The sequence below is a fragment of the Rattus rattus genome, chromosome 3 (assembly GCF_011064425.1).
Source record: "Rattus rattus isolate New Zealand chromosome 3, Rrattus_CSIRO_v1, whole genome shotgun sequence".
Taxonomy (NCBI): Eukaryota; Metazoa; Chordata; class Mammalia; order Rodentia; family Muridae; genus Rattus; species Rattus rattus.
This window is the reverse complement of record NC_046156.1, coordinates 77,980,107-78,007,131: the sequence shown is the minus strand read 5'-3', so window position 1 is coordinate 78,007,131 and position 27,025 is coordinate 77,980,107. Positions and strand designations below refer to the sequence as shown.

Sequence of the window (27,025 nt, the reverse complement as noted above, 5' to 3'; positions counted from 1 at the left end):
CTGAGCCAACACATAAACGAAGCACAAAAAAAAAGAGGATGGAAAACTTCTGAAAGAAAATGCTCACAAAGAGTCAGGTCAATATCCATGACAGCAAACTGTTGTCTATCCCAGGTTTTCCTGCCTTCTTTGCTCTGAAGAAGCCAGGTGCATGGGGAGAAAGGAAGAAGCTAGATATGCGGAGAGAACAAGGGAACATAGCTCACCACAGCTCTTAATGCCCTGAGCGATATATATCTGCAGCACGCAGAAGCTGCAAGTGAAAGACACTTCACCTTGGAGTGAATGAAATATGATTTATTACACTAGACTAGATCAGATACAATTATCAGCAAACCAATGCCACGTGTACAGGTAAAAGCTATTGAAAAATTCAGGGGTCTTTGATTTTGTCTTAATTCCTAGAGGAGCCTGAGAAACCAACAAATGTCTCCCAGACTTTATCTGGGAACGGAAGCCTCCGTTGCAGCGTGAGCAGCAGTTAGGGCTGAGAAAAGGATAAATTCAATTTCAGATGCATCCTCCAACTCCTGTTCACTCAGCTTTATGTCAACTATGCTCTCATTCTCCAGCCAGCTAAGCCAATTCTGTTACTCCATTCTTTGATCAGCCCCAAGCACCCTTTGGCTATATATAATTCCATCATCTTTGGTCAATAGCTGTCTGTATACAACACAAGAACTGTCTTCACACAAACGGCTGCTGCCAATGTTGTCAGGATCGCAGTAACTCCTCTCCTCTCCCTCTCCCTATGACCTGCTGCTGCTGCAGGCATTGTCTGTTTCCCTCTCTGACCTCTCAGTCACAGCCTCTGTTACTAGTGACTGCTGCTCTCCTTCCTCTGTCGCCTACATTGGTAGTAAAACCCCTACCCTGAATGATTGCTGGGACAAGGCAGGAAAAGGGAAAGGTTATACTAGTAATTGTGATATGCATTTTGTTTATCCACTGCTGATAATTATTACCCTATTTCTTTTTACTTGAAAAGTCTTTTCGAAGAGACTGCAAGCAAGCATTTTTTCCAGTTCATTAGAATACAGAAACCCATATTTCCATAATCATTTCATAAGTGTTAAAGATAAGACCAGATAGAGTCTTTATGTCTCTTTAGAAAACATGATCACAATGCACATGTATGCGCGCGCGCGCGTGCACACACACACACACACACACACACACACACACACACACACACACACAGGCACTTATTTCGCCATGCATTTCTCAGGCTTCTGAGCCGGCGATCTATCTAGTGGGTTTATTGTTTCCGTTGGAAGAGAAATTGCTAATCAATCCTTGTCACTCGTCTCAATTCTTCTATTTATACTTTGAAGGTCATTAGTCAAGATGAACTAACGCCACACAATGGCATGTAATGGATATTCTCATAGCAACAAGCAAGTCTAGTGGGGGGTAGTTTGAAACAATGGTTCAAACCTGCCACTCAAACTCTTAAATTTGATGTAAAGAGGTACAGGAATAAGATTTGAAATGTAGGGACTCATTTAAAAAATAATAAAACTCTGTTACACTTATGTCCTAGCTTTGCTGAAAGAGAATGTACTATTTTCCATGCAGTAAAGAATGGAAATGGGGGCTCATTTCCATTTAAAACAAAACAAAACAAAAAAGGGAAGAAAAAGCTGTTAGGGGTTTAAAACAACATCCGAGAGCTTCCTTCAACCATTTGGCATTTAACACTGGTTTTCATCTAAAAGTCACAGAAGAAATGCTGTGCGCGCTCATTTCTCTCTGGGTGAAAGAGTATTTTCAGAAGTTCAGAGCAAACACACCAACTCAGAACTGAGAAGTAACTCTTGTCTGGGCTGGAGCGATTGTTCAGTGTATGATATCTGGGCTGGAGAGATAGTTCAGTGGATGATATATTGTTGCTCCTACAGAGGACCCAGGCTTGGCCACCAGAACCCACAGGGTGGTTCACAGCCATCAGTAATGCTAGTTCCAGATCATCATCATGGTCTCTCCTGCCCTTCACAAGCACCAAGCATGCTTGTGGTCCATCTACACATTCACACAAAAGCACTCAGACATAAAAAATAGATAAATATTTTAGAATTAAAAAAAATAGTAACACTGTAAAATCCATCAAAAAGCACCACCACATGTCATAACTTCTTAAGCCAAGGTTGTTGGGGTGGGGGTGGAGGTATGCTGCTTTAACAGGACCAACAATAGTCCATGATTTTTTTCTTCTTCTTCAGATCTGACTATAATATAACCATTTTACTTTTACAAAACAAGGGCTAAAAGCTTGCTTGTGAGTCACATCGGTGAACTGGTAATTTTGTCATTCACCAAATTTTAAATGAACAGATTTGTAATTTCAAATTATGGCTGTAGCAAGCCACAAATATAGTTAACACATTTTAAAAAGGATATTTATAATTCAAAGCAATACATTATTTCTCAGAACAGAATGTTTTAAAAAGACTTTTGGCTAACTTCAAGACTAAAATCGGGTATTTAGGACATTTGTATGCGAGTGTGTGTTACACACATTCCTATGGATGTGTCTGTGTTCATGTGCATGGAAAGACAAGACAGAAATCAGGAATCTTCTCTAATAGCTCTCTGTCTTGTTTTTTGAGATAGGACCTTTCGCTGAACATGAAGCCTGTCTACCTAGCTAGGCCATCTGACCAATGAAGTGACATGGGCAGTGTGGATGTAACAGACATGCTCTGTGGACCCTGGCTCTTTGGTTCTGAGGAAATAAACATGAGTCTTCATGTATGGGGAACAGGCGCTTCACTGACTGAGTTCTCTCCCCAGTCCCACTATGATAGTTTTAAGAACCACTTTTACCTGTAGGACCAACTCACTATAGTACAGAAGATGTTGAGTCAACATGAAGATAACATTACAGATACATTTTTCTAGTATCTTTTATTCTTGCTTTTATAATTTTACTTTAAACAAAGTCCCAGGGTGAATACAGAAAATTTTAGAAGATCATCAGCAAACAATGACCTAAAGGAACAGGGGAGACACCTGCTTGGATTGATCCTCACACTGGAGCTTTCCTCCAGCTCCCAGGAGAGGGAGAGAAAGCACAGTGCCATCTTCCTGGTCTCCCTTATAGATGAGTCCTATACTGCTGTGTCAAGGATTCTCATCTCACTCCATCCCATGAGCATGCTGCCAAAGTTTGGGGTTCGAATGTACTCCAAGACCCACAGGTTCAAAGCTCAGTCCTAGAATGACACCATTGGAAGGCAGTGGAACTTTAGCAGGTGAGACCTAGTGAGGGATCCCTTGGTCGCTGGAGTGTTCTATGAAGGTGATTTCTACTTGTTCTTGGCTATCAGTAAACAGTTTTCCCACCCCATGTGAAACAAACAAAAAACAGAACAACAAAACAAAACAAAACCAAAAACAAACAAATGAAACAGGGCCAAGCATTATTGTTTGGGACTTTCAAGACTGAGCAACCCTTTTCTCTAGATAAGTTAAATTGTCTCAGGTATTTGTTGTAATGGTGGCATAAAGCTAAGACACATATCTTCCATTAAAACCGTCTCTTTTTTGTGTATAATTTATACTTTAATTTGGTTATTATCCAACTCTCCTGCATGTTTAAGACACAGACTTTGAGGTAGTGCCTTCTCATGTCTTCCATTCACACTCTCAATGATTCATTTATTGTTCATCTTCCAGCCCCACCACCTTCTTGCTTCTCCCTAAACATGCAAGATCCACAATAAACTCAGCAGAATACTAACTGTTTTTTCTTCAGGTATCTGTGGAAATGGGTTCTGAATTCCCTTCACATTCTCAGGGTTGGAGAGGTGGCTCAGTGGGAAGGAGTGCTTATTAGTCTAGCGTGAGGATCCACCTGTGAACCCCTGAAAGAAACAGAGGCTGAGCTTCCAGACTGTTTATGCAAAGTCTTCAGAGCTAAAAGGAAAATGCCCAGTTATATGGGAGTCTTGCACTGTACAGGGCAAAGCTAGATGTTAAAAGGCATGCATGGCTGTGTAGGCACAGGGGTTAGAAGTGTACATGCTGTGGGAACAGAAGCAAAAGGTACTCCAAAGAAAAACATATTTAATATAGACTTTATTCAGGGACCTTCTTATCTCAGTAGTGGTAGTATTTCAGCCAGACCACTTTAAAATATTTTAGAAAAATAATGGAGAAGAGAAAGGTAAGAAGGAAATAGGTAAACAAAGTTGGGGAGAGAGGAGTTGTTTCTAGACCTTCAGATTGATACAGAGATACACACAAACCGTCTTAAGATGGGGTAAACATGTTACGGTTTGAATGTAAAATGCCCCCAAGCGGCTCATGTGTTTGAACAGTTGATCTCCAGCTGGTGGTGATGTTTTAGAAGACTATGGCGTGTTAGGGAGAACCAACACTTCAGAGACCAACCCCACATGATGTCTGTTCTCAGCTTCCTTACGGTCTGTCCAATGAGCCTTACTGCCTTGAGTTACTGGCCCTGAGCCTTCTCTAGCATGATGGGTGGGATCTCTGGACAGTCAGCCGAAATAACCACTTGATTCTTGAAGTCATTTGTCTTCAGACATTTGGTCACGTCAACAAGTATCTAATTCAGTATTAAGGGCACAAGGATTTTTATAATGAAATAACGGACCTCTATTCTTTTCAACTCATGTGCTTGAAACAAACATAAAAGTCAACTTTTGCAATCATCTAACTTTTTTTCAATGAGGATTTGGCCCCACAGACACTTTACATAATTCTGCCAAAGACGCTAAAGTTCAGTATTCAAACACTAGCTCTTATGTGGTTTCTATGTAACAAACAAATATTTATTGATTGCACACTACGTTCCAGGCATTGTTCTGACATCTGGGACGATGGTCTGGAACAGATTTACTTTTTTAAGTCTTCCTTGTAGAAACCAACATTCTGTTTTGACGGAGACACAGACATGACGAATAAAGAGCAAAATAAATGATATATCATATGGTAATCAAAACAGCAAGATAAAAAAAACAGAAAGATATTGAAAGTGTGGACAGGGATGGGGAGGCAGGTTTCTCTTCCAAGAGAAAGGACCCATTGGAAGCAACACTTAAAAGGATTACAGAGATGCAGAGAGAGAATGTGAGTGCTCCAGACAGAGAAAGCAGATCAGAAGCATGCTTGTGCTAAAAGACAGAGTTTCTGAGGTCTGAGCAACTGATTATGGACAGCCTCTGGGGCAAAGGCTTGGGGAAAGGGAAGGGGAACTCCCCATAGGCCTCGAACTTGAATCTTTACTCACATGGATATAGGGAATCATTGGTTTATTCTGAACAGAAATCGGATGGGAACTTTGTACCAATGAGACTTCATGGGTACAAGATACAGTCAGGGTGTTGTGTAGCTCTTTCCTCCAAACTGAAGCATGCAGTCCTAGAGGAAAGAAGTCTCAAGATCCAAGAGATCACATAATTTATATCACTCAGGAGCTCAGTCAGTTACAAAATCCACACCTCTCCGCTCCAGGGAAGAAACGAACAACTGCTGTAGAGAGGAGACTTCCTTGAACTATGCATAAGCCATACAGGGTGGCCTAGGAATGCAGTTTTGGAGGGTTAATACATGCTTGAGTAGGCTGTTTGCTGATATCACTGTCCTTAAGTCACGCATGCTCATCCATGTTCCTATAAGTAGTGCCCTGTATCTCACTGGAGAAAAACCAAGCCTGTCAACATTCTAGCACAGAGTGGGAGGGAGCTCTCGAGTCCTCACTCCTGAGGAGTTGTGCATAGTTGATAGCTTCTAGGAAAGGGATTGTTGGTATTCTTTAAGTTTGTGGCTCTTGGTAGGTCAACTACATTCAGGAGGACAGTCCTACACCCATGAATATATGGGTGGCACAAATTCGAGTTGGTGGGTAACAAAAACATGTATGAGTTAGGAATGGATCTGAGGAGTTAAGGCGAGAACTGTGGGTGGATATGATCAAAATACATTTATAGTTATCAAAACTTAATAAAATATTTTTTAAATTAAATTAAGGCAGGCACCAAATTGGTCCTTCAAGAGCCAGCAGACTAATGCTATGGACTAGTGCTTAATGATGTGTGTGGGGCAGGCTGAGGAACCCTGTTATACCAAACAACAACAACAACAACAACAACAACAACAACAAAATTTAAAAAAAAGAACATAAAACACGTTTAAAGGGTCATTTTGTCTACATCTCTAGACATAATTCGATTTAAACTTGTATGCAGAGTGACATCAATACCCACATAAGCTGAGGTTTTCAATTCTCACACAGTTTCCGGGGGACACAAATTGTCTCTTGATATAGACACAGGAAGATTTATGTCATATGCCTTTTCTGGAATCTTTGCCCTGTGTCTCATGATGATCACGATGACTGTCACCTCTATTTGTCTGGTGAGAGCTCAGATATGCTTTCTGTTTGGCTAACTCCTAGACGAATTGATTTTGTTTTATTTTGGTGGAAAGCCTTCTTTCCAAAGACATTTTGTATTTGCAATTTTAAGGACGCATTCCTGGGAATAAATACCCACTGTTTTTAAATGTTCCTGTAGGCTTAAAAAAAAAAAAAGAGAGATCTGTCAGGTGCCTTCCATAAATATCTAACTGCATCAAATGAGGTCACTTTGAGCTCAAGTGTCTTCCTTATACAGATCTGCTGCTTGAAATGAAGCAATAGTGAAGGTACCCTGGGATTTCAGAGTCTCTGCCAGAATTCTAGTGTGGGATGACTTTTTTTTAAAAATGGATATTTTATTTATTTACATTTCAAATGTTAACCTCTTTCCAGGTTTCCCCTCTGCAAATGCCCTATCCCATCTCCTCTTAACCCTGCTTTAATGAGGGTGCTCCCCATCCACCCTCCCACCCACTCCCGCCTCACCACCCAAGCATTCCTCTACACTGGGACATGAGCCTTCACAGGACCAAGGGCCTCCCCTCCCATTGATGCCAGATAAGACCCCTTCAGCTCCTTCAGTCCTTCCCCCCAACTCCTCCATCGGGGTCCCTGTGATCAGTTCAATAGTTGGCCTTGAGCATCCACATCTGTATTGGTCAGGATCTGGCAGAGCCTCTCAGGAAACAGCTGTATCATGCTCCTGTAAGCAAGCACTTCTTGGCATCAGCAATTAATGTCTGGGTTTGCTGTCTGTGTGTGGGATGGATCCCCAGATGGCCTTTCCTTCAGTCTCTGCTGCACTCTTTGTCCCTGTATTTCCTTTAGACAGGAGCAGTTCTGGGTTAAAATTTTGCAGATAGATGGGTGACCCATCCCTCAAAGGGGGCTGTAGGGGGGTGTGCATGTCTAACCTCTAGAGTATGGTTTTGACAGGTTCTCCCTCCCCTTTGTGGCATATTCCAGCTAATGTTATTTCTGCGGAGTCCTGGGAGGCTCTTGTTTTCCTGGCATCTGGGACTTTCTGGTTGCTAACACCAGTTCCTCACCCCTCATTGCTACACACCTCTGTATATCCCCCCCCATGTCCTTCCCATACCTGACTCTCCCTCTCTTCTTCTCCTCCCAGTCCTCTCTTCCTCCCAAGTTCCTTCCACCCTCTGCTTCCCTTGATTATTTTCTTCTCCCTTCTAAGTAGGACTGAAGCATCCACTCTTTGGTCTTCCTTCCTCTTGAGCTTCATGTGGTCCATGAGTTATATCATGGGTATTCCAAGCTCTTTGCCTAATATCCACTTACCAGTGAGTACATGTGTGTTCTTTTGTGACTGAGTTACCTCACTCAGGATGATATTTCCTAGATCCATCCATTGGCCTGCCAATTTCATGAAGTCATTGTTCTTAATAGCTGAGTAGCACTCCATTGTGTAAATGTACTACATTCTCTGTATCCATTCCTCTGTTGAGGGACATCTGGGTTCTTTCCAGCTTGACTTCTTTACAGAGGTCAGAGCTGGTGATTATGGACACGAGCCTTGAGGGCAAAAGATTTGGGGAGAGTGAAGAGAAACTTTCCATAGCCCTCTAATTAGGGTCTTTACTCACATGGACATGGTGAAACATTGGTTTGTTCTGAACAGAAATGGGATGGGACCTTTGGGGATGAGACTTCATGGGGTACCAGATACAATCGGGACATTGTATAGCTGTTTCCTCCACATTGTAGCATTCCCTCTCAGAGGATAGAAGAAGGCTCAAGATTCAAGAGCTCACATAGCTTGATAAGTTACAAAATCAGAGGACTAATTTTGCAAGGAAAAGGGAACCCTCTCTAGTATGTGAGTATGGTTGACAACCACTGACAAAAAGAGGAATACACAAAAGTAAACGCTTTAGTTACATAAATAAAAATGCTTGAGTGAGTCACTAGACATGCACTATAAAAATACACCCAGCAGGATGGGGATGCAGTTCGGTTGGCAAAGGAATTGCTTAGCATGCATGACGCACTGGGTTCAATTCCCAAGCCACAATTCTCTGGAGGGAGAGCCATTGGAGGTAGGAGAATCAAGATATCAAAGTTATCCTTGGCCATATACACAGTGAGTTCCAGGTCTTGGATACGTAAGGCCTTACCTCATTCATTAAAAACAAACCTCTGTAAAAATGTCTTTCTGTCTGTCTGTCTGTCTGTCTATCTATCTATCTATCTATCTATCTATCTATCTATCTATCTATCTATCATTTATCTATCTACCTACCAATTTATCTAAATGACATGAAAGTAAGTAAAGCTGTCTAGAGGTACAGGAGGGAGGGATTAGAAAAGGGGAAGTATCGGGGTACGAGTGGGAATACAGTGTACTTGTCTGTACAAGTACAACAGCTTTAGAAAATAATTTTTTAAGAAAGAAAATGGATCTAATAATGGGGCCAATATTTATGGTCCAGTTCCTGGATAGGATTTTATAAGCATAACTAAGGAGGATGGGTGGGGGGGACACCAGGCATACCGTTCTAGTCTCACTTCTGGTTTGCTGCAAGTATAAGCATAAAGAAGCATATAGAGTAATCTTAGAACTCTCAGGCTGCATTTCCTTGTCACATTGCATCTCTAAGGCTTTGCACAGAAGTCTCGGAGTTTAAGCTCTGTCTGCCTCCACCCACAGCCATTGCTTAGCTTATTCTCCCTGGCAGTTTATGTCCAACTCCTGCCAAACTGTTTAGCTACTAATGTTTACTAGTGAGGAGTCTTAAAGCCCTGTTAATCAGAAGAAAGTTGAGGACAAAAGTAAACACAGGGACTCCGAAATTGGCAGTAGATATCTAACACTCATTTCAACAGCTTGACTAAAACTCCTGGTAATATCCTTTATTCTTGGTTCATTTTTGGATCAAAACTCCTTTGGGATGACAAGCTGATTAAGCACAAATTTTCTATGACTTTTGAAAGAGAATGTTTATGTCCACATAACAAAGTTTAATAAAGATACAGAGCTCTTCCATATCTCTCTGTACTATTCGTTTTTTTTTTTTCTTCATAATTACAGAAGATGGGTATTTTCTTGATGGTTCCCTAAGAACACATGGGCTTATGAATAAGACTGACTTCTGCACTGAGATTCCAGGCAGTGCCTGGTTAAGGGAAGGGGAACACGTCAATCACTAATCTCTACAGCCCTTAAGATTGCTGGGTGAGACCTGTCAAGGTCAAATACAAGAGTCATTTTTTTTTCCTTTAAGAAAGGGCACAGTATTTATAGGAGGTGTGGGTTTTAGAGAGGATTATAGGAGATTCTCAATGATGATCTGAGGATTTGGAGGATTTTTGGAAAGCTTTTTCTGAGCAGCCTTGAGTACTTCCTTCCTACTAGCATGCATCAAGTGAGCAGTCCTCTATCCGTGTTCGCTTTATGAGTGTTCACCGAGGCTTTGAGAGGCAGCAGGGATTCCTCTCCCCAAACCCTTTAGAATGCCACACACTGTCTCTATCAGGAAACTTTTTACTATACTTCACGTATGTATTCTGGTCATTTCCACTATATTGTGGGATTACTTAGGAAAATGTTAGTCTATAAATCTGCGCCATCTACTGTGTAGCTGCCAAGGACCAGACTCAGGTTGGAGAGGGGTTCTGAGGAAGAGATGTTGGAGAAGAGCAGAACAAACCACTCAAAGTCAAACTGTGGGTGACAAGCTGATGGTCTATGTTCTGTTCAAGACAGCTTTGTCTTCTAAAAATCTCTTTGGATACCTCATCTCTTGCAGATCAAAAACCCAGTCTTTTATTTACATATTAATTCAGTCATTACCCCATGTTCTCTTTTGATTATCCCATGAAACAGCATCCTATGACCCCAGCCCCCTTATTCTTAAATTAGACAGCAAGCACTTTCTTTTTTAACATTGCAAAAGAATTCAGATATCTGCCTGCCTTTTTAAAGCACAGACAATAAGATATCTGGGTGGGATTCTGCCCAGAAATTACCATTCCTACCACACTTGGACCTGGACCTAAACTTGTCCCAGGCTGACCATAAACTCAGGAATACACCTGCCTTTGTATCTTTCTGACAAGCTGGTTCATAGTGCAGCTGCCTCTGCTTTTCTAGGTCCAAGAAGCCACTCCTACAATTCATATTGCAGCCTTATATTTTACATAGTTAAGAAATTTTGTTTTTGAACTCATGTTTTCATCATTCTTTCCCACCATCTTAAGGTCTGTCCTGAAGGTCACGGCATTCTACCATTTTGGTGAGACTTTAGACACATCCTCACCTCCCAGACTCATGCTGTCCCTGATTATCATGGAGTCATTCACCTTGTGAGAGAGGACAGTTCTCAAAGGAAGAACATGTACATTACTGTAAAAATAAGCCTTATGGCCACAACAACCATTAACTCTCATGGAGGCCTCCGCCCTGATGGCTCTGTTCCAGGGACAGGAACTATGTCACCGTGTCCCTCCCAGGGCCAGGCTGAATTCAAGAGATAGCCTTGACTGAAAAACAATGTAATTTTCTACAAAGTATTTTTTTTAAGTATGGGCAGGAAAAAAGCTTAGCTTGGATGAGGGTTCTTGACCACAGAGCCTGGTGAACTTAGCTTTATACCTAAAACCTATGTGGTGCAAGTAGAGAAACAACTTCTGTAAATCATCTCCGACTTCCACATGTGCCCTGATGTATGTATGAACACACACAAAAGCACATATGCACACACACACACACACATACACACACACACACACACACCACAAGTAAGTTTTAAAAAAGTTTTAAAATAAAGGAATGTTTATTAATTGAATAGACTAAGCTAAAGAATGTGAAACTCCAAAGCACAACCCATGAGCATTATAGCATTCCTGTCAATTTTTACTACTAACATTTACATATGAATGGTAGAGATAGTTACATATCAAGACAGATTGTATGATTCTAAATCAGCTTTAAATTTGGTACAACGCATTCACACCAACACTGACACCATTACATTCTGCAACTTCAATGCTTCTATATGAAAGACAAAAAAAATCTCTCCATCATCTACCAAAGTACATTTGGGATTTTTGGAAAGAAGCATAATAAAATAAAAAAAAAATGGCATCTATTGAAAGCATATGACTAGATGATAAAAGAAGAAAGACAAACTACTTCCTTGAGTACATCGTCATGCTAGTGAGACTTCCTAGTTTTCTTGTCAACTTTATTCCATCATTGGAACTCAGATAAACATGTACTCAAAAAGGAGAATCAAATGGATCTAAGAGTAAAATTTAAGAGTAAAAAACAAGGAAAGAGAAGCACATAGTGCTAAGAGATCACTAAATGATGATTTTTCAAGTAGTCCAAAGACATAACTTTGGCCAGAGTCAAGAGCTACCTGATGCTGATCAGTTCTGAGCGCAGAGTTAAGAAATCTCACTTTTATATGTCTGTATTCTATGGAATAAAATTAAGTAGGTAGAGAGCTGAGTCAACAACATCTTTCCAATGGTAAAATGACACATATTTATACTAATAAAAAAAGCTTGTATGAATGTAGAAAGTAGAACTCATCTCAGAAAACATGGGTGTTTCCACTTTACAGCTGTGTGAAAGAGATGCATTGAGAGGGAAGAACCTGTGAAATTCTGATCAGTTCCCAGGCAGGCAATATCCTGGTGTTGGTTTCTGGAAGCTGAGAGATTATAGTTACTGTTCTATTGCTATGAAGAGACACTATGACCAAGACAACACATTAAATAATGGTTTAAAGTGAAGGTTTGCACAAAGTTTCAGAGAGTTAGTCCATGACCACCATGGTACGCATGGTGAAGAGGCAATAGATGGAAACTTACATGTTGACACAACAACCATGAGAAGAAGAAAGAGTAAGACCTGATTGGGAATGGCGTGGGCCTGTGAAACCCCAAGGCTCACCCTTAGCTGACACACATTCTACAGAAAGATCATACCTTCTAATTTTTCCTACTTTCACTAGCTGGGAAACAATTATTCAAATATATGATACAATGGGGCTATTCCCATTAAAGCATTGCACTCCCAGTCAGTCACATGGTCTCAAGGGCGAATGACAGATACTTATCAATGTCCTATGTAGGTCAGCGTGCTGAATGCATTACTGACTTGTGACATTCTCAATTCGTGGTGAGTTTTTTCCAGTGATACCATTGTGTGCTGAAGAACACCGACAGTAGTACCAGCCGAACCAATGAAATGATTTAATTCAAACTGGCTTTGAACATTCTTGGGGACTTAAGTTTGAACAGGAGAGAAAATACCCAGTTTAGCAGAACACTGAAGGCCCTGATTGTTAGGAAAGGGCTGATGAAGGAAGTCATTCTATTTTATTTGTTACCAATAATTTTTAATAACTTGAAAACTACTACATATTAATACAAGACTCTCGCTGTTAAAGTGTCATTTGTGTGCCTATTCTAGTATACACTTTATATATACTCTTCATATATATATATATAGAACATATACATGTATATATTTATATATATTTAATGCCTCAAATTTCATCATTGACAAAATGGAAGTCCTATCAAGTGACTTCTAAGGCTTCTTCCACTCTCTTATTCTTTGGAATGGCTTAGCAGGCAAAGATACAGACACCAGAAGTATAAAAGGCCTTGCATAAATAATTCTATCTTCAACCTAACAGTAAACCTCAGAAACAATGATGGCCTGAGAAGAACCAAGGACTGAGCAAGAGACAGAAAAGCCGAGCGTAGGAAAAACAACATCTCCTTAGCTGATGGCTTAAGGCCCTTGATGAGAGCTGGAAGACTGGTGGTCCCCTTGCCTCTGCAAAGCATTGTTTTAACAGCTACAAAAACCTTCAAAGAAGGTGAGAACAGGAAAGCTGTGCCAGGCAGCACCGCATCTCACTGGTTCCAGACTCTGCAGGTCAACATCCATTTGGAGCTGCTGGCTTACATCCTTATGTTACATTTTCATTTTCAAGCAATCCATAGTGAAGCTAAGGATAGCCGAAGCCTTCGAGCAAAGGCTCATTAGACATTAGACATTAGACAGCTCACCTTTGCTTTACACTGTTTTTCCATGGACGAAAGGTAAATTAGAACTTCTCAGGGACAGTAAACCATCGTCCACTAATGGTCTGTTCAATTCTTTCTCATCTTGTAGATAATCTATCATGAAGAGGTTAAATGTATTTGCAGATGAGTGCCCATGTATTCAGCGGAAAAAATGTCCTTTAAAACGCACTTCAGTGGTAATCACAATAAATTATACTTTCATGTTCCATTTCGGTGTGTATACAAAGAACTTTTATGTCCAATTCGCTCTAATTAAGGGGGGATATGTACGATGATAATTAGAAATTACGGCTATCTGCTCATTAGGGGATCTTGAACCAATTTTGAGCTATTAGCTCATCTTATATTTATAGTGCTTAAAAATGCAATCACTTAAAAATCATTACATTTGGGGTCAGTGAATCAATATGGTTGAGGTCTTCTTTTGTCCCTTCTGCTTAAAATACTTCTGATGGCAATTTTGGGTCGTCAAGAGTGTGAGGGAGAAAGGTGGCTACTGTCCTCAAATTTACCCTTAAATCATCCACGCACCACGTCACCCAGATGACAAAGCTGCATTAATGCGAGTGAGAGAGACAGGACAATGCAGTTAATATTCATGCTTGCCTCTTGAGCCTTCCTTCAGAATTGTGAGAGCGCACTCTAACCTCACTAACTCTCCGCTTGACATTGTAAAGGACCCACGTTGGAGTGCTAATTTTAGTAAAGATAAGTTTGTGGCTCCTATTCTGTGATGAAATGAAAAATACTGTGCTTGCAAGCAGCTCATAGTCTAATCCTCCAGTAACATACATTTTTGAATCAAGAATCTCTTCTCCCCCGCCTCCCCCAAATCACAACAACCAACCCCGGGAACACAAACTAAGTAGTTGCCTAAATAGAGATACAATCAGCATCATAGGTAGGCAAACAAAATTATGGAAATTAGCTTTATCTCAGAAATTAATTCATTTGCTCAATATAAACTATTAGAAAATATTAATAAGCCCCCCTTTTCTTAATGGTTTGATGGTTTCTTCAGGACATGTGTTGAAAAGTCAATTACCAACACAATAAGCATAAATCTTATAAGACTTTAAGGCAAAATTTCTAGGACACCTGCATTCACTGCTCAGGCCTAACTAATCCTGTGCCCCTCAGAGCTCTAGCTGAGGCTCAAAAAGGCCCTGGTTTAGCTCCAGAAGGTGCAAGCCATTAATTTGGCAACTCCTATAAAGGGCTTTACACGTGTGCAGAATACCAGAGCAATGGATCCACGGCAATGACTCTTAGATTTCAAGGGTCATATAAAAAGGGCTGAAAATCTTACTGCAAGGGCACAGTCAGAATTGAGAGGCCCAACTAGAGAAGCCCCAGTGGAGTCGAAGAGTGGAACAGCCCACAAGTCCACAGATCTATGGAATTACAACACACTCACCTAGCCTGTGAGCGCTGTGGCACCAAACTCCAAACACATGAGATAGTCAATGAACTGTATGATCTGCAAAGTCACCAGGATGAGGCCACAGGATGCCTTTGTTGGTCCAAACCTCTTGCCCATGTGCCCAGGAAGCTGGCGATGACTTCGAACAAGATTAAGCAGCAACTTTAACTTCATGTTGTTTCCTCTGTTGGGTTTTTAAATGACATAGGACTATTCTTGTCTGATCTTTCCCTTCTGTCACAGGAATGCCAATCTGCCATTGTGTTCTGTAAGTGGGTAACTAGCTTAATATCAGAGGCTCGCAGCTAGACAGAAACATTCCCCAGAATAAACTGTGCACCAAGAATCATGTCTCTTCCCGATTTAGATGATAGCATGAACTTTGAGCTTTTGAATTGATGCAAGAAGGACAAAGGCATCAGAGACTCTTACAATGGGATGAACACATTTTGTCTGTGAGAGGACATGAGACTGGCATATAGAGGGAAGAATTATATTATTTTAATCCCCCCCAAAGCGTGCACTGAATAATTAATCCTGAAATCTATAACAATAAGGGGTAGAGCCATTTAAAGAGCTTAAGTCCTAAGTGTCTCACCCTCATGCATATAGTTTTGTTGAGTATAAAAGGGCTCCAGGCTGCAGACTCAGTCCCTGCTTTTGTTTCTTCATTCGTTTACATTCTGTCTCCTCCCCTTTAACTCCATCTCCCGGACCTCTTCTCCCCCACCCCCTTTCACTCCATTCCCACCTCTCCCCTCCTGTGCTTCCCACTGTGGCATCCAATAGCATGAAGTTCCACACCAGGTATGAGCCCCTCAAGACTTCTCAGCCTCTAAAATTGTAAGAAATAATTTTGTGCACCTTATGAATTATCCAGCCTTGGGTATGTCATTATTGCAGCTCACATGCACAAAAAGAAAAAGACACCTTCTGATCTAAAGGTAGTTGTCAAAACACTGACAGAACTCAGTAAATCAGACTGATGTGGAGACTGATACTAAACATATCAGAGGAGTGACAGATATTTGAGAAATGAAAAAAATTGAGTCCAGGACTCATAAAAAATTCCTCTAAGGCAGAAAAGACAGCTACATTATCACAATGTGGAATATATATATGGGATTTATGTACAGGGCAGAGGATAATACTTCTGTCTACTATCCAGAGTTTCATAACTCAAAAAAAAAAAAAAAGAACAAAGATGAAATCTAACAAAATATATTAACATTTTCTATCTTTGTGTTTCATTAAGAAAATACCCAAAATACAGTTCTTTTAATTTCGGAACTAAGAAATAACGAATCCTACAAATTTAAGTTTTCCTTCTTAATTTAAATATGTTTACAAAATAGCATAATCAGGTAGAAATGCTTATGACTAATACTTCACTAAAGAAATTAAAGCAGCTTTTCCCAAATATTAATAATACACGAATAATTTCCTAAAAGGTTAATTAATGTCTTTGTCATGTTGAGCACAAAAGAGAACCAACACAAGGTTATGATTAAAATTGCTCACTTAACATTCCCAGTAAGAAAAAAAAATGTGGCTTTTTTAATGGTTCCACTTTCCCAGTGACTATTTTTGGAGTTCTGAAGAGACACATTGTCATATATATCAACTTAGTGCAGGATACAAGTGTTTACAACTAATCTGTTCTTTGTCTTTTCTCCCTACACTGAACAATGCACTGTACTGCTGAGTCAGGACAGACAGTCAAACCACAAAGAGATGTCTTATTTCTGTCTTCATCTAACTTCGTCATCATTTTGCTAAAATTTAAACTGGAAACCAGGTACATAAGTCAAAGCAGCAACTCAGGATAAGAAGGTCTATTTACTCACTCTTTGTTCTGTAAATAAAAAAGTAGAACAAATGCTAAAATCTACCAGAAGTTCTAGCTCTTTGAAGATAAACTGTCAAGCCTTTACTTCTTAAAATTCTCTATGTCTTCTCAACATACGTGCAATCATGAACTGGTGTTTCGACTTCATACTGCAACATTTAAATTATGATTATAACATTGCTATCGCTGACTTTTTTATTGTTCGTTTTTGCATTAAATTTTTAGAAGAAAGAGAAAGAAAGACCAATGTTTACTATCAAGGACAGTGAACACCCAGGGGAAAATACATCGCATCTGACCTACATTAGCACAACATGAGAACCAATGTTTCTGATAACAGCCTTTCTTATTTCCAATGACGTAAAGTAATTAATACAGCTTCTAAGGATTTTCACTAAGCCTTGAAAAAAAAGATATCATACAACTTGCAATATAAACTCAAATGCAACAGAATTATTTAAACACTGAGACCAGAAACCATACAGGAACAGAATGTTTATTTTTTAACACAGATACTTAAATTGACCAGAATATTCCATTTCCTCGGTACTCTACTGAATTGGGTTTTGTTGCTTTGATGTTCAAACTCTCTAAGTAAAATGAATTAATGACAAGAACAGCAGGCATTCAAAGATCGCTCCAAAATATGCAGCAGGAGACGGCATGTACTATGATATGCTAAACTGACACTCCTTAGGGAGATCTTAAGAGGGTTATTAGAGTTTTCTGGCATCTCTATTTTACTTCCCAAGCCATTCTCACTCAAAATCATTCCATCTAATGGTCAGTTTTCAAGCACTCAGGGGCGACTATAAAGCTCTGGGAAGTAAAGATGGGCTTACCAACTCACCGGGCATTCCTAAGGTGGAAGCCTATTGGTTTGTTTTTTTCTCAGTTGTACTTTATCAACTCTAAGTGGTGGGTGAGGGTGACTGACATTTCTGTCTATCACATGATATGCACAGTGTTGGTGCTTTTACAGTATTCAGAACCCTAGAAAAATAGACTGTGGTCCAGGCTACATGGATAGGAAGCTTTACATATGCTGAAGGTTATATTACGTATATGTTATTATATATATATATATATATATATATATTTATTATTATGTTATTGATATCATATTAATTACACAGTCGTACATATTATATACATATATATATATATATATATATATATATATATATGAAATAGAGTACAAATTTGAAATCAGGTTTATGTGAATTTCAAGTACTGGGAAGGCATGTATTTCATTGCCTTCTTGAGCTTGGCATTCCACCACGGTTTCAGTAAAATCTCTGCTATAACGTGTCTTGCCAATTACAGACTCAATGATGAACTACAAAAATACACATAGAAACTCAGAATAAATTACTATTATTACTATTCTCTCCCAATAATTCAGTTAACCAACTTGTCAGCTTTTCCACCCATAGAAACTACCTTAAGGTGCTGGGAGCTTACAAGACTTACAAGGGTCCCTTGCTAAGAAGACGAGCGAGTAAACAGCTGGAGGGAGGCAGCTGCTAGGGAAAGCGTAGCTGCCTGAAGGATGCTCTCTGACTGTCTAGCTGCCTGCCTGCAAACGGCACGGAGAACTTCAAGGCTGAAACTTTTGGGAATCATGGCTTGCCTTGGGGCAGGATTTTCACTGGTATAATTGCTTTTGAGTTGTTCCTGTTCCGGTAAGCAGCACCTAATGTATACTTGAGCCTCTAAATAGCTCCTCATGCATACTTCTGTACATAGTTCCTCATGCATAAGCCTGTTAGCATCTCCTCTAATAAACTCATTGGTTCGCAAGTTCGATTTTAGAATTATTACTTTGGTCTGTTGTGGTTTCTTATCTGGGATGAGTAGGACATGTATGTGACCTGTCTCCCCAGGAAACCTCTCATGCTACAGTTGGTTTTGTTAGAGTTCTGAGGTTTTGAGGATGGATCGTCTTATGTTGCCTAAATTGGCTTCAAACTCGCAATCTCCTGCCACAAAAAGATTCCTGTGCCAAGAGCGTAGCTGTACTCCTCCTTGGCAGTGCCTACTTTTGTAATTTTAAACATAGATTTTATGATATTTTTTCTTTTGACCCACGTCCCATGTAAGGTTCTAATTCATTGTACAACTCACAATAGACATTCGGTGAATTTCAATTGAATTTAGACTAAGATAAGAGCAGAGTCTAAACACTGTTGCCCCCAGGACATGAGAAACTAAAGAATAAAAACTGCCACATTCTCAAGAGAGGTAGTCACTGTGACACATTCTGATGGGTGGTGAAAAATAGACCAAATGGAAACTAAAACAACCCAGCAGCCAGCAGGAGGCTTCCCTGACATGAGACTGTTTGGACAGGCACAGCCTAGTGAGCCAGGCGGCTGACCCAGTTCAGCTTGATAACCCATAGAAAATGCTGACTTCATTTGATTTTGCTCCCAAATGAGTCAAGAAGGTGGGAACCCTGAGAAAACATGGAAAGGAGTGGGAAAATGTACGTCATCATTGGATGGCATGGAAGTTTAATTAAAAAATTCCTTCCTCTGAATGTTTTGTTGACTTTGTAGACCTGCTGTGACCAGTAGATCCTCCTCCAGGAACACTTCTGGCTTTATTCTCGGAGCCTGGAATGCCTATACAATGCCTTTGTTATAATCGACAGGGGGAGGCTAAAGTGGAACATAGCTGTTAAACAAGCTGCTACTCTCCGAAGCGGAAAGAAGATACAAAGAATACACCCAAGGCCATGGTCAGCCCTGAACTTGGAATTTTACACAGGATAAACGCCTGTTACTACTGCAGTGAAATCCAACTAATGTGGTCTCTGCGTTATTACTTTTCTCCTTGCTGTAACAAAATACCAGACAAGTTCAACTTAAGGATGGAAGGGTTTAATGTGGCGCCCTGTTTGAGGGAACAGATGGTCACGGCACAGGAGTGCGAGACAACAGCAGCTGGTTACGCTGTGTGTCTAGTCAGGAAGAGAGAGCAGAGGGATGGATGCCGGTCCTGCATTTGCTTTCCCTTTTTCATTCAGCCCAAGGCACCAGCCCATAGGATGGTACTGTTGTCACACTCAACTAACCCAATCTCGATATTCTCTCACAGACAGGACCAAATGAATCACTATTGACCATTACCTTGGCTGTTCTACTCTCCTAAAGGAACGTAACAATAAAAATATCTTTTAAGGACATTCTGTTATGCCTTGCCCAGCCATCATCAGAGAAGCCTGTTCCTGCAGTAGATGGGAACAAATACAGGCATCTATAACCAGACAATATGTAGAGAGTGAGAGACCTTGCAACATTCAACCCTAAATGTAATGTCTCCATCAAATCCCTCCCCTCTTGACTTGGGCTACCCTACTGACAAAGTGGTGGAAAGAATGTAAGAGCTAGAGAGGATAGAAGACACCAAGACTAAACACAGCAGGACCAAAGCCCATATGAACTCAGAGAAGATAGTAGCATGCATAGGGCAGGCAAGTGTCTATGCTTGGTGTTGAGAAGAGAAATGGACACATGCTACTATCTCTGACTCAGAAGCTACCTCAATTCACAATGAAAACTTTTCTATAATGGAGTTTCACTGTGGAAACGAACTACTCTTAAGTGTTGGCCTCATGCCAAGCAGGAAATGGCTAAGAAAGAGCAAACTCGGTGGCATCTTTGGAAAGTCTTTTTCTCATGTTTGTAAGAGTTGTATATGTTTGGTCCAAGGAGTGGCACTTTTAGGAGGTGTAGCTACTTGTTGGAGTAGGTGTGTCACTGTGGGCGTGGTCTTTAATACTCTCATCCTAGCTGCCTGGAAGCCAGTCTTCTGTTAGCTGCCTTCAGGACAAGAGGTAGAACTCTCAGCTCGTCCGGCCCCATGTGTGCCTGGATGCTGCCATGCTCCTGACTTTATGATAACGGACTGAACCTCGGAACCTGTAACTGAGCCCCCATTTAAATGTTGTCCTTTAAAATAAGAGTCGCTTTGGTCATGTTTTCTGTTCACAGCAGTAAAACCACAACTAAAGCCATGTTGTACCAGGTTTGTTTGTTTTTTTTAACTCACAAGCAATTTGTGTGCATATTATGGCTTCCAGTTTCGTTTTTAGGGATTCCTGTGGCTCAGAACATGCATATCTCGGTGTCTATATGTGTGTCTTGTGCTTTTTCTTTGACCTTTTTGGTTGGTCGTTTGTTTTGTCCTATTCCAATTGGTTTGTTTTTATGTTATCTTATTACATTTTTGTTTTATTATTACCCTGTTTATTTTATTAGTATTTATTTGTTTTCTAATGAAAGACAGAAAAAATGGTGGATAGGATAGGAAGGGAAGTCGGAAGGAACTGTGAGAAATTATGGGCAGAGAAAATATTTAGAATATATGTACAAAAATCTACTCTCAATAAAATAAAAAGGAAAACCTTAGAACTAAAAAAAAATAAAATAAAACTTGCTAAAATATCAACGTATATACATATGCTTATCAAAAGCACTAGTGGCCTACTACATTTTTGACATTATTCTAAATTTGATCCCTGGAATATTGGGGATGAAATGCAAGTTGTCTACACTGAGTCCTTACAATCTCATGAAAATAAGATAGGTGAAAAATAAGATGACCTTATGAAAATCTCTGAGGTAGGACCCATTCAGAAAAGCTACTTTTAGATTCATGGGGAAAGGGGGTGGTTGCATAAAATAGCAAATGTGGTCCTTTTTTATTTGAAAGAACTATGTTTTTGGAGTACTTGTTATGCAGCAACGGGGTCATTCAAGCTTCCTTTTAAAGGAAAGGTCTGTATGGTTGAAATCTGAGCGGAGGGCCAAACAACTCCTGATTAACAATTAAGGAAGACCACTCTAGATAGAACACGTCATAGGTCTTAAGATCTTGAGACAGTCATGAACTCAGGAAGTCCCAGAAAGAGATGACAGATTTCCATTGATTTCCATCATGTTAGTAAACTAAAACAATACAGGAAAAGTAGAACAAACTAAAATTTAAAAGAGAAATGATAAGTTGCATACCTATTTTATATTTATAACTAATTGTTATAAAGCCCTGGGCTAGTATGTGCAAAGTAATAGAAACAAATAAACAACAACAACAACAAAAACAAAACCCACGTGGACACCTACTGTCTTTGTAAGGTCAAGAGATTTTCATACAGGTCTCTCATAAACTCAGAGGAAAACCTTAAATATTGGCTGGGGAATCATCTCAGACAGTAAAGTACTAGCCTTCTTAACTTGAAGACCTGCATTAAGTCCTAAAGACTTTGATAAAAAGATAGGGTTTGCATTCCGGACCTCATTGGTGTAGTTTTCCTGACATTTCTAGCCTAACAGACAACACGTTAACAGGGAAGAGGGGAATCTCAGGGGCCTCCAATCCTAGACAAGAATTACAGGCAATGAAATGCTGAGAGCAGGAGAAATAATCCTTCCTAGGAAAAAGTCATTCAGATTGGTTATCCAATACCAAGTGGTCAGCCCTGAAATCATATACACACAAGTAACATCTATAGATTGAGCTGATTGTATTTAGACACTTAGGAAAAATATAGCTAATTAAAGCAAAAAGCCCATGCATTTGAGGGAGAGCAAGAGGGCTACAATGAATGGGTTGGAAGGAGGAAAAGAAAGGGGGAATGATGTAATTATATTTCAATTCGCATATTATTAGGAGGAGAAAGTCTTTTATTTCAGTGCTGAGGATCATGGTCATCCCTGAGGTTCACTGACAAGCTGGTCTGGCTGTCTTAGCATGTTCCAGGCTAAAGAAACTCTCCTAACACAAGGTCAGTGGTACGTGAGGAAGGACCCTTGAGATTGTCCTTTGTCCTCCACATGACAAACCAAAACATAAAACTGTATCAATAAAGATATTCATTTAATAAGACACAACATATCTATTTTATTAGCATATATTAATTACATAAGATAATGGGGCTTTATCCAGACATTTCCATGCATGCATATGATACTTCAGTATTTTAAAAGAAGTGCAAATACAGTTCCATGGAAATCTTATGCAGTAGCCTTCATCCAGCCAATAAGTTCTGGTTCTGCAGTGGCTCAGTCAACAAGATGAACCTAGACAATGTCGGTATTAAATGTCACACAAAGAAGGAAAAAATGTTGTAGAGGTGATAATGGAAAATTATCACTTGTAATTAAGATGTTTCAAGCCATAGAAAGAAAGGTCTCTGTTTATAAAAGGATTAACGAGAACTGGTCCTTTGGTGTCTATTCTAAGTGGTGCCAAGCAGACCGTTGAATAAACATTTAAGTTAAAAGTTACAAAGAGAAAAAATAAAACAGAAAATATTAACAAAAGTTAATAGAAGCAAGATAAAGGCTACTAAAGGTGCGACTGGATTTCCCATTTCATGTCAGCGAAGGATAGGAATCTTCCAAGTACATTCAGTACCTTGAGTCCTGGGGGGAGTCACTGCTGGGTTGATAGACTTAGAGTTCCCTTCAGTAGGGCTTAACGAGAACAGGCATGTTCCCACTCTGAAACCTTTCTTAGAAGACACAATAAATACGTTAGAAAGACAGTTTCTTCTATTGAACATATAAAACTCACGGGACGATGACTGACGGGAAATAGAAATCAAGTCCGTATTTTTCTACCTCGGGACCAACACTGAGCTTCTGAGATTCTTAGGCGGAGACATAAAGGACTGGTTTACCAAAAAAGGGCAAACAAGTTGCTATTAGAGTTGTCTAACTAATGTGGCGATTGAAAAGCTGCCATGAACACACACAAATAATATTCACACATTGGCGTACACACACATTTTACACACAAAGCTCTCTCAGAACATGGGAAGAATAAATGTACAGTTTGAAAAGTAGAAACACTCAAAATCAGATGAGTTCTTAAGAAGCCGGGCAAAGGCAAGGCCTCTGTATCCCTGGCGTTCCCCACGAGCCTTTCCCAAGGCTCTGCTTACCAGCAGAGACAGCTGCCATGGTAGGTGCTGAAGCTATGAATAAAAGGCAATGGCTTCATAACTTCATTTAATTTTGCTTACAACCGACTTTAAGTGAGTATCTGTTTTTAATTTTACCCAACAGAATATTGTATAATGTTCATATGTCCAAAACTGTCTCAGAGACATGCTTTAACCTTCTTTCTTTTATCCTGCATATATCAGTATATAAAATAAGCCCAAAGCCTTAGCAAATCTTATGCTGATAAAATCAGGCTACATATCTGGAAAAGACATTCTACTTACTCTATGTCACTAATAGAATTGTAATGAAAGTCCAGTGGGAAAACATATAGTTACCTACTTTTTCCCATCACACTAGCATTGAGTGCCCAGGCTCAGAGGTACTGGATGAGCACTCTGCTACGGAGTTAAATCTCTTTAGACTATTTTATTTCACCACAGAGTCTCGCTAAATTGGCCAGGCTGTCCTTGCCCTCACTCTGCAGCTCAAGCCATTTTTAAGCTCAGTCTTCCTGTCTCAGCTTCCTGGGTAGTCAGGATTACAGTTGCATACCCAGGTCTGATTTACACTCTACTTGTTTTCTTTTAATTTGTCTGTGTGTGGGGTGCATGTGTGTGGGCTTGTCTGCTCTCTGGAGTCAGAAGACAGCATCAGATCTCCTGAATATAGAGTTATAAGAGCAGTTGTGATGCAGGTGATGTGGGGGCTGCCGCTCTCTGGTCCCTACACAATTCCTGCTGACAGCATCTGAGTAAGCAAGTTCGCTGCCCAAGTATTCTGTGCTGTTTTTAAAAAGACTTGCCATATCTCCTTTGGTTTAGAAATTATTCCAGGGGCTTGTTCATTCAATGTTTGCGCCTTCTACCTAAATATGCACAGATATGATTAGATTATGTTACTTGGCATTATTCTTTATTAAATTCCTGTCAGGCAACTGTAAAGTGATTCTGCAAATACTTTTTTCTTTGATTTCAAACCACAGGCATTTTGAAAGTGATTGCGGTAAAAGACGTGTGATCACTAAGGCACTCACTGCCATGGTTACATGAGTGCAATTCCATCATGCTTAGTAGTCTCTACCATCCCATAATTTCTAGGCTGGTCTGTGAAAGCCCAGAGAGAATGTGACACAGGTGCCAAATCTGAGGAGTTAACACTGGCTGTCCAGTATTGCTGTCATCTTCCCAGGGGAAACTGTCCCCAGGTCACAATCCAGGCAACCCTAGTTAGACACTAGAGACTTGGGGAGTGTACCTAAAACTGTGTCTATCCTGTGGTCCAGGTAGTATGAGTCACATAATGACCAAAATCACAGGCAAACTGACTGTGACAAATGTAGCTTTGTGATTTTATTACTGTGAGCCACTATTCCATGAGAAAAGGTAACATGGAAAAACTAAATTCCAAGTCCTGATTTTGAAACCTCAGTTATTTCAACAACTTACCAAAGAGTCCAAGTGAACTGAAGGTGACACTTCTGGAAACATCGGTATTCTCTCAGAACCTCTCCAATGTTTAGCTCTTTCTGTTAGGATTCTTTTCCAAAGCCTCACAGCAATAAGTAACTTACAGGGCAGGAGTCTGAGATGCAAATTAAGGTAGCAAAACCTGACTTTAAAATTACAAGTGACTATATTTAGGAGCAGGATAGGTGGCTCTGATGGTCAGAGTGTTTTTGATGCCAGCAGTAGGAATTGAGACCAGATTCCAGTACCCACTTGAAAAGCCACACGTGGTCCAGCACCTGAGCCCAAGCTCTGTGGAAAGCGAAGGCAGGAGAACTGCTAGAGCTTCCTGATTACCTTCCTAGCTCTGGGTTCAGTGAAGGACCCCATCTCAAAATAAGGCTGAGGGATAGAGCAGGCCACTCATTTCTTTTAAAGAACGGTCTAAGCCTGTAAGTTCTGGATCAAGAAGAATGTACTGGAGGAGGAGGGAAAGGATGGTGAAGATGAGTACACCACAGGGGCGGTCACCCTTCCTGTCCTAGCATCTGGTCCTTAGGAAGCAGGCTTCTATCCTAGAGGACATGTGGGATCCCCAGCAAAGCAACGAAAAGATGAGACGAGAAGCAAAAGGGCATGGCAGTGAGGTCTTGTTGGTAGCTGGAGTAGCCATCAGCACTACCCGAGCACACAGCTAATAGGAATGGAAAGGGGTCTCCAAGGACCCCTTAGCTCCAGGTGAGATCACTATGTAACTCATAACACTCCTGCCTTTGCCTGGTCAGTATTGGCGTTAAGTATCGGTGTGTTCTGCCATGCCTCACGCTGTGAATATTCTGGTAGAATCAGAGAAATTTACAAGCTCTCAGAGGGGACAAGCTAGGAATCCAACTCATTCTGGGAAAATTATTAAGAGTTCAGTTTTAGTTCCAGGATGCAGGAGCGTTAAAAACAGGATTGATTAGATTAGTAAGAAACCTGTGTTATAAATTAGGCAGCCTGCATATCCATTTTAAACTTGTCTGTATCTTGCTGTGTGTTTGCAATTTTCCTAAATTTAAAATAGTAATAGTAATGACATGGGCTTATTTTCAAGTCAAATAACATCACTTGAAAGAATAAGATTTTCAGAAAAGTTCAATTATTTTATTATCACTTATTATTGTTATTAATTTACTAAGCAGTTACTGAGTTTTATTATCTTATTATTTATTATATATTAGTATTACTGAACTCTTATTAATCAATTCCAGGCAGTAAATTCATTAGATGCCATGTAAATTTCTAATCAGGATTTTCATTTAATTGGAAATGGCAGTTAGGTGGTTAAGGCTCTGGGTATTAAAAGTTAGCATTAACCATCCATTATAGACTCGGGCTCCAGGAGGCCATCTCTAACATGTTCCTGGGCAGGACACAAAGATGGTAAAATTCTAAGATGCACTTGAAAAACCTGAGAAGGAGGAATTTGCCCTAAAGCAGTAGGATTTAACGTTCTTTATGTCACTGATGCTTTCAGTGTTTGACTGAAACACTGGTTTCTGTCTGAAACAAAGGAACCTATAGAGAACTGACATGAGTTTTCAGACAATTCATGGACTCTGACAGATACTACCTTAAGGGAGAGAAGGTTACAGGTCAGGTGCTCACCATGGTCTTAGGCAACAGCTGTTTTGAAATAGGAGGTGTTTTGAGACGATCTGGAGGCCAAGGGTAAAAACAAAACAGACTTTCTTTATAAAGGTTCAGCTTACCCTCAAAGCCCCATTCACAGTGTACTTATTGTTGGATCTTCAGGTGACTTGGCTCCTTGGAATTTACATACAAGATCTCACATGCATTCCTAAATACCGTCATCTCAGAGAGCTAACTGCAACTTTTTTCTTGGACACTTTCGAC

General features: G+C 40.1%; 1 protein-coding gene across 2 annotated transcripts in view; it reads right to left on the bottom strand.

Moving 5' to 3' along the window:
* Nucleotides 1–27,025, bottom strand: part of Golim4 (golgi integral membrane protein 4) — an 84,216-nt gene that overhangs the window by 41,210 nt on the left and 15,981 nt on the right. The gene's annotated exons all lie outside the window — the stretch shown is intronic.